Here is a 12,514-nt window from a genome sequence, read left to right on the forward strand (position 1 = left end):
CAATTTATAAAAGACCAAATTAGTTGTGGAACACAGAAGTTTCCAACTGTTGCATACAGATATTTGAGGAGTCATTAGAAGATAGTAACTCATGAAAACAACCAATTTAGCTAATGATGTCCTGGGCTTAAAAAATCAACCGTGAAGGGTGTTGAATAAGGCATGCTTCTTCCTCCAGGGATGTCTGTGGACTGAGAGGTGTTTAGGAGCCAGCCCTAGGGATGCCTGTGGTCATGAAGTAATGCCACCCCTCAGTCCACTGTCAAGCATGGTCCACATATAGCCTGTGTAGCTTTTACCTTGTTCAAACCTGCTGTAAAAAGAAATTTGTTATCTTGTGAGCGTTTCCGTAATATTCATCTATCTCTCTTATAATAATGGTGGTAAGAAGCAGCCTGATTTCATATCCAAAGCCCTTCTGGCCCATCTATCCACACATCCCTCCAGTTCACCTGCAATATCAGCTTCATCGCTGATCTGCCATGTATTCAAACCAGCATCTGTGGACTTTATTCGTTGCTGCTGCTGAAGTTAAGGATGAGCTGTGGGCAGACATCAACACACTTAACCTCATTTTCTCCTTTTAAATCCCTTCTTAAAATCTCCTCTGCCATAATCCCTGAAAAAAAAAAAGTAGGTTAGTGATGTGTTACAGCCACTGCCTTTTGTGTTGACTGATGCTGTCTCTTTTGTTTCCTCCTACTACCTTGTCAACCATCCATATCCACTTACTGGCCTTTTTTTTATGTTTAAATGTGACTCTCTGAGGCAAGAACCATCTTTTTTGTTCTCTCTGAGCACAACCTCCAGTGTGCCTGTAGCCTGGCCTGAGAATCCTAGATACTACCATAACGCAAGGAAGAGAAAATAACTGTGATGGCTCAGTGCTTCACAACTTTCGTAGGCTTTTTCGCAGCACCATGTGAGGAAAATGAATGTTGTTATCATACAGCAAAGGTGAAAAATGAAGGCATATGTCCTTAGTAAGGAATGTTCTTAAAATATTTCTATTAACTTTGAATGTCTGAGCTGAAATACAGACACATTTTTCCTTAAGGGCTTGTGGTGTTCCTTAGTATTTAATGTCACATCCCCCAGCGCTTCCATGTGCAGGCGTATGTTCAGCACTGCTGCAGATCAGCAGCTTGGGAAATGGGAGGTTTGAGTATGGATGAGATGTTTGCTCAGTGTTTTCCCAAGCATCCATAGGAGCTCTTTGCCAGAACCTATGTCACCAGTTTAATCATAACACTTCCTCAGGTCTCCTACCACGGTGACTTTATGCCTTTCAGATTATGGAACGAAGGCAACACGATCCTATGGGCTGGCAGTACTCAGAAAATCAGTAATATAGGAGCCTTCCCCTACACCTCTGTTCATATACCCCTGCTGCGTAGACCATTGGCTTTCACGTGAGGGCATGACGTGTGCCTGAGCCGCAAGGACAGGCTGAGGCAGGACTGCAGGCATTAGGAGCTGTGCTGTCAGGGCAGCAGGAGTTTTGCTGCAGGCAGACACATGCGTGTGGCAGAGTCGCGGGCTCTGCACGCTGCCGCAGCGCTCGGCTGAGCCTGGGTGGCTGCTCCTGTTGGGAGAGCATCCGCCTGGGCAGATTTGGGTGGGTTTGCGCTGGGACCACAAAAGGCTCCTCCACACCTGCCATGTGTATGGAGGATTTTTACACCAGTACTATTAAAATATAAATATTATAATTTATATATATATTTTTTTTTACATAAAATACCTTACTGCTGTTACTACTCAGTAGTTTTCTTAAAATTTAAGTTAAACTTCAGTATCTTTTATCATTTCAATAAGGGTTATGGTAATTGGAATAGCACATTTAGTCAATAAATGTTTATTGAGGGACAATAGTCTTCCTGTAGATCGCATATCTCATAAAAACTCTCCACTGTGCTGTTAAAACCATTTGCTTCCTTTTATTGAAATGTAGGGCCTACACACAATACATGCCAGTATAGGGTGGGATAAAGTTTTAGCTACCATTTGGGATAGGAATATTGTAATTGCCATTGAATCTATTTTTTTAATGTCTCTGTTGGCAAATCTGGGCGTTGTACTCTTATTATACAGGGTTTGATGGTGTTCCCTTCCTGAAATCATGCTGAGTCTCAACATATGGCTTTTTTTGGTGTATAGGAACATCATGATTTTAAATGTCACTGTCTGTGACACTTTTGAGACAAGTAGCATATACCAAGGAGAAATTAAACTTCCTTTTCAGTGCTGTAATCCTTTGTGATGTCTTTAGATGAGCCATTGCTCGCTCTCAGTAAAGCAGGTACTGTTGGAGGTCCAGGTACTTCCCATCTTTGGCATGGAGAGTATCTCCATTTTGCATGATAGAGAAGAGGAATGCATCCATGACAGGTTGACTCATTTGATGATGGTGGACTGAGGTTGCTGGCATATGCTGCCAGAAAAGTTAGTGAATAGGAGAAATACATAAACATTATTTACATACCTTCTGTATTTGTGGGATGTTTGTCAGTGTGTGCATGTGTAACGCATTTCTAATTGGTGCTTGAACATAGACGGGGCTACGCTGCAACACTTTTAACTGGTGTGAAAGAGGTTGTAGAGTGAAAAGTTAAAGTATACAAAGCTCAGTCTCTAAAAATATATGAAATAATACATTTCTTGCTTATTGAGGAAGTCATATAATGGATCTGGAAATGGAAATAATTTAAAACCACAAAATCAGAAGTATTAGGTCAAGCTTTTCCAAACTGAATTAAAATATATTTGAAAGGAAGACCTCTAAGATGCAGCAAAGTTAGTTTATTTTTGTTCCTCCAGAGAGTCTGACCTGGAAATGCATGTTGAGAGCGGAAGAGGAGTTCAGTACCTGTAGGACTCCAGCTGCAGGGACTTGCCTCCCTGCGGACCCTTGTCAGCAAAGCTGCCCATTACGATGGCACTTTCTGTAGTGCGGGTGCTGGGCTACTCTCTCCCGTGCTCAGACCGTCCGCTCAGTTAAGCAACCGTCAAATCGTAGCAGCTTGGCTCAGTAGTGACTTGACCCTCAATTATGTTCAGTACTATGACTAAAACCTGCTATATTCTCTTCCAGCTATTTTATACATGGCATAACTTAACTACTGCTTGGGAATTTAGATTGACTGTTGTTAACCAGTTTAATCAGTGAAATATCCATATACTTAAATAGTTTTTCTAAAGAAAGTATTGAGCACTGCCTTGACACCACCAGGAATGGATTTGGGCTTGGGCTTTCAGCCTCACCTCTGCATGTTCTTATGTCTGTATATTAAGAGACTGTATCTTGTCTGAAGCCATCAAAACCTTTTAACTTCTTAAGTTCGTGGCCATCCATGGAACAAAGAAAGCTGCAAACATCCCATTGAATATAAACTTTCTTCAGAGCTACCAATGGACTTTTTTTCAGAGCTAGCGAAGCTGTAGTCTGCAGCTTGCTTTGAGGTAACTGAAAAAGAAAATGGGAAGAATCAGTCCTATCAATATACCATTGCTATGTTTCTATTTAGAGGCCTTTTAAGCATGCCTTTGCAAATGATTGCCTTAAAGCTTTTAATGTTCTTGCGCTGCAAGAAGCTGAGCAACATTTTCAGTTCTTATTCACAGCATATACTCTTGGCATATATTCCTGCAGTCCACATCAGGCAGAAATCCCCCTCAAATTAAATGGGCTTTTTGCCTGACACAGTCTCTCATTCTAACTAAATTAGCAGTAACAGACTTAACTATAAATTATTTTTTGCTCTTAGGGAATAGGCACATTCCCTAATAATTACCCTCCACTAGTAAATACATCACCATATCAGTGAAATACACCAGCTTTTAATTCTTTAAACTCAGCAACTGCCTTTTATTTCAGGACTGGTTCTCTTGGAAGAGGAGTTTAGTTTGTTTTTATGGTAAGAGAGATCACTCTTAAAAACAAGCCTGAGCATATAATTAGGACATTGCCTTATGAAATTACTGCTTTATAATATGTGAAATTTGAAGTTCTTCCCCATTGAGCACCTTCTGCATTAGATTGACATGGCCAGGTCTAGGAGGGCTGGGGTTTTTTTAAATGCTGTTATTTTCCAGGTATGTATTAATATTGAGTAGAGGCTGATTCATGCTAGACAACATTTTTAGTATGGATTTAATTCCACCAGGAATCAGGGTAGTGAAACGTGCTGCATGGCAGCTGGCACAACAGCATTTTTAATCAAATAATAGATTCTAGCTGGTGGGGAGTCAACTGAGTTCTGAAGCAGACATGACTTAATGCAGATCTTCCTTATTTCTTCAATAAAATGTATTACCTTTGCATATTAAGCAAATGTAAATGGAGGAGGGGGAAGTGAAGGAAAGCAAATTTGTAGGTTTGCTAGAAATAAAACTAATCATTATAACCTCATAAAGTGAGTTAAATGAGGGAGAATAGGGGGTTTTGTGTTCTGCGTGATAAATTATCATGGACTCTTCTCACATATCATGAAATGATTTCTGGTTTGCAGGTGTGCTGGTGATTACAAGATTCATTTTCTATACTCTGTCCATGAATACCTCATTTAGTGCACTGCAGCTACCTACTACTGTCACTGTCACCAGAAGTCATCCTCACATTAGTCGTCAGTCTCTGCGCGGTACTTACCTGGCTAGGTTACAGTACGGTGGTGTGAACAATTAACCCCATCAGCAAAGTGGGGGTCTTTCTGGTGTCACTGAACTGACACTTGTTTCAGACAGACATTTCAGTAATGTCTTTTTCTCTGCTCTCACTAAAAGTATAAAGATTTTGATAGGATTCAGATAATGAGGATCTTATCGATATGTAGAGCTGAAACAATGTGATTGTGCTGCAAAGCCAAATGTAATGGTACTGGAAAGGTCAGTGCATATTGGAAAATGTCAACAGGTGCTGCATTTTCAATGATTTTTCTTGTTAGCTTCTATCCCACAATCTAAGCTCAGCACTTAGCCAGGACAAGCAACTCATTCATCACTTGATGCTTACCGGGGCTTACTTCATGCTGTTGAAAGAAATGGCAAATGCTACAGAAACATACAGTGGCTAAGGCTTTTTCTTCTCCTAGTTTTCTTCCTGTCTGGAAGCCAAAGTGATACGCCGGCTAGTTGCCCTTCTGTTATTTCTCTGTTTGGTGTTCCTCACAGAACCGAGGTGAAGTTCAGCATCGCCCCACCAGAATCAGCAGGGTCTCAGTGGGCGCAGGTATCCTGCTGTCCTGTCCAGAGGTGAGAAGCATGAACCTTTGAGGAGCTGATAACTCCCATCCCATTAGCTAGACCTGCAGAGATTTGATACTTCACACAGTCCAGGCTGAAAGTAAATAGAGTATGAAAAAGCATGTCTGATGTGAGGAGACCCTTTCTGAGCTCAGTTATCCCCATTCCCTCCCAGTCCCCCTGAGGTCACTTGTTTCAATCAGGAGCCGCTGCATGACAGCAAGATCAAAGCCGTTGGAAGCAACCAGACTTCTTCATGACATCTGCTGAAAGTGTGCTCTGAGGTAAGTTTTCTCTTAAAAAAAAATCATTTATTTTTACTTTATCTGTGTGTTCAGAAATTCATCTTCAGTAAAAGTCCTATGGAAGAAGAATACTAAGGAGTATTTTTATGTAGATGGCTTCAATTAATGTAAATCTATTAATCGAGGCTAGCAAGAGAGTATTGATTGCAGTGTTTTTGCACTGCCTTCTGACAAGATATAAGTGATGAGAGAAAAACAAAGCCAGATTGATCTCATAATTTCAGGAGGTGTCTTGAAAATAAAAATAAATATTCACATAGCTTTAATTTATTGCCTTTATTATTTCCATGATGTTTCTGTAGTTACTGTCTGTTTCTGACAACATTACAGTTTATATTAGAGACCTTTTGTGTTAGGTTTGGTTTTGCCATGTCAGTCGCCTTGTTCCTCATGTACCTTATTGATGCCATAAGTAAGTTAAAAATGGTTCTGAATTTCTTTTTCTGAAAAAATAAAAAAAGTAATCTGAAATATGGCAGATACTAATAGGAGTTTGAAGGAGATACTTAGTTAAGCTTTTGTATGGAATGTTACGAAAAGTTCATATTAAGCTTCTGTTGTGCATTGGTAGTTCAGGAGATGCACTGGAAGCCTGGCTGCATGTGTCTGTGACTGATCAAACCCCCAAATTTATTTTGGTGCAAAATGCTAGATTTGAAACTTGTTTTTTTTATGCAGAAGCAAAACCAGGCCTTTTGGAAACATTAATGAGCAGCCAAGTGTATTTTGGCCAGGCACTTTCCTGTAGCACCAAGAACCCAGCCTCAGGTCTCTTGTCTGACACATCCTGGACAAATGCAGACAGTCAGCAGCTTTTGGTCAGGAGCACTTACCTCCTGCTTTCTCCTGCTCTCTCTATTAATCTGGAAATCTTAACCCACATCTGGGAAATATTTCTAACATCAGCTTTCTTAGGAAGTGACATATTACTGCAAAACTTTCCATTTGCCTTCAGTTTCAAACCAACTTTGATAAATTTAGAGCCAGCTTTGGTAATTTAAACTACCCTGGGTGAGCACTGGATATGTTCCCATTTTCAGAAGGACCCTATGCATTAACAGGCTTTACGTTCTCTAATGTGTATGCTGATGTGCATCAAACAGTTGAGATTGTGATGACCAAGTTAAAGATACGGGTTTGTCTACAGCCTTATTGACTGGAATGGCAGTACACTGGTTTTCATTTAGATGCATTAAGTTTTGTGTACCACTTGCAAAGATTTGACCAACAATCTGGTGGTTTTAATGAAGTTGTGTCAGATTCGCAGGATTCGTTTCAATGAAAACTGATAAATGAAGGGTAACAGATTACATATTGGTCGTGCTGTTTAAGAAAGCAGCTATTTCAGAACTAATTACTCTGTTCATGAAATAATCTAATAAATATTTAATGATTTGTTCGATTCTTATAAACAAATACTTGTGCTTGTAGATGCTAATTACATGAGCAGAGCCCTTCACTTTGCATGGGCAGAGTTATATTTGTGTTGAAGTGTTTGTTGTATTTGTGCCAAAAAACAACCAAAAAACCTCATTAAGATCTGATCCTTCAAACGTGCATGTGCTTAACTTGACTGCTCAAATAATGTTGCTTTGGCACTGTTGATTTCAATACTTTGATCATGAAATACCTCATGTAAGGGGGAGGAAAATTAATACAGCAGTAGTGTTGATCTGTCTAAACAGTCATTAATGAGTACATGTTGCAGCCTTCCCTGGAGGCAGAAAACCATGTTTCTGCTGAGTTGATGAGTAAAATGAGATTGCTCACCGAAGATACTTACTGTCTTGAGATCCTTTTCTGCTATCTTAGCCCAAACTCAGACTTCAGAGTGACTGTTTCTGTATTTTCCTGTGCACGGATGTCTCTGGGTACTGCTCTCCAGTGTTGAGGCTCTTACTCCTGTTCACCATATGTTAGCTGCAACACCTTCGGCTCAGTTCCCTGAGCTAGACTAGGGATAGCACAAAGACATTTTTAAAGGTAAACAAGAATATTACTTGAGTGTCTTTACAAATCACAGAAGATAATTTGTTTGCCCAGTGGAGGAGGAATGTTTACTATCTAGCAAGGAAGGAAAAGTACTTTCCCTGCAGGCTTTCCTAAGTAGAAAAAATGACTGCAGCTTAAAGCTGACTGGAGTCCCTGAACCTCTCGTGTTGGATACCAGCAAATCCTCAACTGAGGTTTTTGGGATACAAAAGAAGAGCCCTGGGATCTAGCAGGGGATGGGCTAAGGCAAGATTAAGAGAGAAGTATGGGAATAAAAATGAAAAGCCATATAAAATTCATGAGGGGTGGGGAAAGGAGATCAATAAGAAGATGACAAGGGTGGATTTCTGTGATTGTTGCTCCTGAAGGATGGCTGGCAAACACTCCCACCTGACAGCATTTCATATGCATTTCTGCCTGGCTAAGATCTCATTTATAATTATAGCAAGGTATTTGAATTTCTTCTGCACTAATCCTGTGTGGCATTCTTCCTGCATTGGTTTTCATGTTTATTTTCTCAAAGGAGAAGAAAATTTGTAGACTCCCCAAATATTCTAAGAAGAAAAGCCAGCCGTTTATTTAAGCTGGCGCGCAGTATGCAGAAAGTTGCCTCCAAAAGAAAATGCTAATGTTGGCTTTAGGCTTTCCTGGGAACACAAATAAACTGTTGTTTATTTTTTGTCTTTGGAGATTTTGTAGGTGTTTTTATTTCTTTCTTGTTCTTATAAGCCTTTTTTGCTACTTATCTAGCATCTCACATAACTTTGATATTTATCTTTGCAATAGAGTAATTTACATGAAGATATGCAGGGTTTTGAGAATGTTTTCTTTACCAGTAGACAGAATAGGAAGTTAAAAATCATCTGTTTTCCATTCCGTATCTGTTTTGCAGTGCATGTTGAAAGAGACATATGCTGCTGCATGTGTGATGAGGCTAATTCTGTCTTTGCCTTAATAGAGTCGTTCACACTGAGCTTCCATTCTGATGAATTAAATGAGAAATTATGAATTTAGGTTCACAGTGGGCTCTCGTGAGATTGCTTTGTTACAGCACTGATTCCTTGCTCAAAGCTCTGTGAAACTCACCCAGCCCCAGGTCCACCCCAGCCTGCTGCTGCCACTGTGCTCTGTTTCTTGAGGGTCATCTAAGGGAAGCTAGGGGTGATTGAAGGCTTCAGGAGTCTCCAATATCACTTCTGGTACAGCGTTGCTGTGAAATGGAGGTCAACTCTTGATAAAGCAACAAAAACTCATGTAGGTCAGACTATCCCAATCTGGTTTGTTTTCTGAGGCTCCTGGTGGCACTCCCAGTACCTTTGTGCATCAGAGACTCATGGAAACAGCGTAGCTGTAAAGGTGAGTTTTTGAGTGAGTAGGTTCAGCCTTGACCCCACAGCCATTGCAGATTGTCTAAGTCAGGGATATGGTTCAGGGTGGGCTGTGGCCAACCACATGGTCAATTTGACTCTCTGTGTCTGAGCCTCAGTGAATGGCATTGAAGGATTTCTTTTTAATGGGCATGTTAAACATGGGACAAATTTAATTTTAGTATTGTCATTTAAAGTCATTTCTGATACAAATGATTTGCTGGCAAATGAGACGTTAGGTCTACCATAATTTGGGCCTCGTCCAAGTTTCCATTCCTCTGAATGCAACTGATCCAAGTGATGGTTCAGCTGTGCACAGTGCTCTTCAGTACTTTAATGCAGATGAGTCGTTCTGACCATGATGATGAGTGCAATAGTTAAAACCCCTATACATTAATAACAAAATGTGCCTGCCATCACCTTCTTAAAAAAAACTGAAACCCCAGCGTGACTGGCTGTTATGCTGTTACTTTCATCCACTGCAAGTGGAAACTGCTTTAAACAAACACGTACCTCAAAGTTGCCCATGGGCATTTTTAGTGCAGAACATAGTGTTACTATTGAATATCTGAAAATATCACAACAATTTTATTTAAAAGAATAATGAAAAATTAGCAAAAAATCTAAGTTGGTATCAAAGAAAAGAAACTAAAGCTTAGAATAAAACCCTCTATAATGAGGCATATCGTATTTTATACAGGAATCACCGTGTGTAAAATATTCTGGCAAAATTTCCCAATTCACCATGCACTGGTATGTTCACAAAGATACTCATCCCAGCTTTACTAAAGTAAGGACAGTAAAATTCTTGTAGAACCCGAATGTGTTGTGCATCTATAGTAGAAATGTCTATCATGAGATTACATTGCATTTAGATTCATGATGACCTGTCTTCTTTTTTCACTTTGATTTTCCCCTGACTTGTTGTTACTGAAGTCCCCAAAGATTACAGGGGCAGAATGCCTAAAAGTGCTCTTTAACGCATGACAGCAAGGCTCTGACAGTCTTCTACACACATTTTAAGCACGCTAACAATTGAAGAATAATGCTGTACGCAGTACAGAGGGTTTACAGAAGAGGTAAATGGGGATTTTGCGGCTTATGATGGAGACTCTTTGATATAACAGTTTCAAAAATTAGATTAGGGTGTATATCATTTGAAACTCCTTTTCACTTGCGCTGTAAATTTAATGGCAAGGTTTTGTTGAAATGAGCTCTTGTGGTCTGCAAAGAAGAAAATCAATCAGCATGTGCCTTATCATTTTTCTGTATCCTTGGTAGGGATGCAATTAAATTCAGTCTGAAAGGTCACAGTGTGGGGTGCATGTTAACCTTACACTAACCCTGTATATGATACCGCCACTGAGAATGAGTTAATAAAGGTATCAGTTGGAGCTGTACGTTTGTTCTCTTTTTTTCAAATGTGTCTGTGTACACACACACTTCTAATTACATCTTTGTGCATAATGTCAGTAGATATCTAGAATATTTGCAGTGCTGCTAACTAGGTTGTGGGCTAGTGTACAGTGGAATATACAGCAGAGTTACACAGTTGGTGGCCGAAAACACTTAAACTCATTTGTTGAAGTTAATATTAATACAGGGATATGTCAACGAGACAAGGCTTTGTTTCATTTCCAGACTCTGATGATGTTTAAAGCAGCAGCTGCAAAAAGTGGGTTTAATTCCAAAGTGCAGTAGTGTTTCTGAATGCCATTTGCATTACACACATTTGCTCCAGATGAGAGAAATTAAATTTCTTATTGAGAATTGGACAAGTACTTTGGTCGTGAAGAGCATCTTGACCTTTTTAACCTTTGAAATTAAGTTATGGGGAGGTATTTGATTTTAAGTTTGATTTGGGAGGCCTCTTCAAAGAGGAACCACATGTTTCCCGTATTAGCTATAAAAAAACCCCAGTACAGTGTGACATTAAGAACAGCAGTGCAGTTTCAGGGACAAGTTAGAGAAACATAATATCCAGCACTTCTTTTCCAGAGACTAGCAGTGAGAGGTCATCAGATTTTACTTCTAAACCATTTCTTCTCCTCCCTGAAAATACATTTATTGTTATATGAGATTGCACAGTTTCTAATGAATATATTGAACAATGGGGCATGAGAATGAGAAATATAAAAGTTATACTTCAAATTATGAGATAGAGCCAGGGGAAGTGGATTTGGGCAAATAACAGCCTGTGAGGCCAACCTCTAAAGTATATAATATTTTAGAGCAAATTTTGAACAAGATAATGAAGTCAGGGAAGCAAACAGAAAATGAGATAAAATAAAAAATGATTAATAAATATTTAGTGCCAAGGGTAGCTGTTTCATCTTCTTCATTTCTGTTGCTGAAGAAAGGCAATAGATGTAATCCATCTCAATTTTGATAAAGAATTTCAATATGGTACCCACATGGAGATTTATCAGTATGGTAAGAGAAAAAGGAGATTTATAGAAGAAATTTTAAATAGGTAGAGAATTGAATAAAGAGGAGATGGCAACATTAGTCTTGAAATGGGAGTGTTGGGCCAAAGGGAGGCTGCTAATTAAGTTCCTCAAAGGAGATGAAACATATTTAATATCTTCCTATCATTGTCACAAATAAGCAGTATAGTGCTTATGAATTTGCAGATGACTCAAAGGTAAGAGTCACTGACATTTCAGAAGAGGATCATAACATCATACAAGAAGGATTAGGTTTTCTTCCAAGTTGGTGTAATAGATATGGCATGAAATGTAATTGTGCAAAATGCAAGGTCGTGCTTTCAGGGAATCATCATCTGAATTTAGTCTGTGAGCTGGGAACTCATCAGCTGAAAAACAGGAAAAAACAAATACAGCTATATTAGGTCATCTGGGACCAGGATCCTAGATCTATGACCTATTATTGTAGCTCTAGGAGCCCAGGACCTATCCTATCTAGGATCGAGCTACCACTATGATGCTGCTGTTAATAAGATAAATGCATGACAAGAGGATAGTGGGTGAGGTATTTCTAGCAGAGAAAGAAAGTATTAACAACATATTTTGAAGTGTTGACAAAGCACAGTGAGAATAGCGTGTACCATTCACATTAAAGAAAGACGGGTTCAACCGGGAGCAGGTTCACAGAGGGGCAGTCAGGACAATCAGGGGGACGATGAATTGCATGTTGTACAAGAAGGCACTGTAAAAACCTTGGCTTGTTCAGATACTAAAGCAGAGTCTGAGATACTGTCTGTCTTCCAGAGGGTAAATATACAGGAGGAGAGTAAACACCAGGGAGTGAAAACAGCTAATTTTAGGTTAAAAGACAGAGTGGGCATCAATAAAGCAAGTGGACTGTGGGTGAAGCGGGGCCAGGCAATAGAAGACAGTCCCTGGTTATCTCTGAGGTTCATGAACAGTCCTTTGCTGGTGCAGGAAAGGTAAAAATAAAAGAGCAGCTCTAGGATGGAGTTTCTTCAGTTGATGGAAGGGACTCAGGAGTTTTCTTGCAATACTGTGCTCCTGTATTTATTTAAGGTGTTTCTCTTGAGGAATGGGATGTGCACGTGCCTCTCTGTGTGTGACTGTTTTAATTAAATTGCTAGCTGCTTCCGTGTGTTTGAAGCATTCCCCAGTGGTG

General features: G+C 39.6%; 1 protein-coding gene across 4 annotated transcripts in view; it reads left to right on the plus strand.

Moving 5' to 3' along the window:
- Positions 1-12,514, plus strand: part of PAG1 (phosphoprotein membrane anchor with glycosphingolipid microdomains 1) — a 109,339-nt gene that overhangs the window by 35,481 nt on the left and 61,344 nt on the right. Inside the window, exons 1-2 of one of the 4 annotated variants that reach the window (XM_072852294.1) lie at positions 5,183-5,250; positions 5,417-5,525. The exons of 2 other annotated variants lie outside the window; for them this stretch is intronic. The gene's annotated coding sequence lies outside the window, so the exon portion shown is untranslated. Of the gene's footprint in view, positions 1-5,182; positions 5,251-5,416; positions 5,526-12,514 lie in introns of those variants that run through there. One more of the 4 variants, XM_072852293.1, reaches the window with a different exon arrangement.

The sequence above is a fragment of the Ciconia boyciana genome, chromosome 2 (assembly GCF_034638445.1).
Source record: "Ciconia boyciana chromosome 2, ASM3463844v1, whole genome shotgun sequence".
NCBI classification, from domain to species: Eukaryota; Metazoa; Chordata; class Aves; order Ciconiiformes; family Ciconiidae; genus Ciconia; species Ciconia boyciana.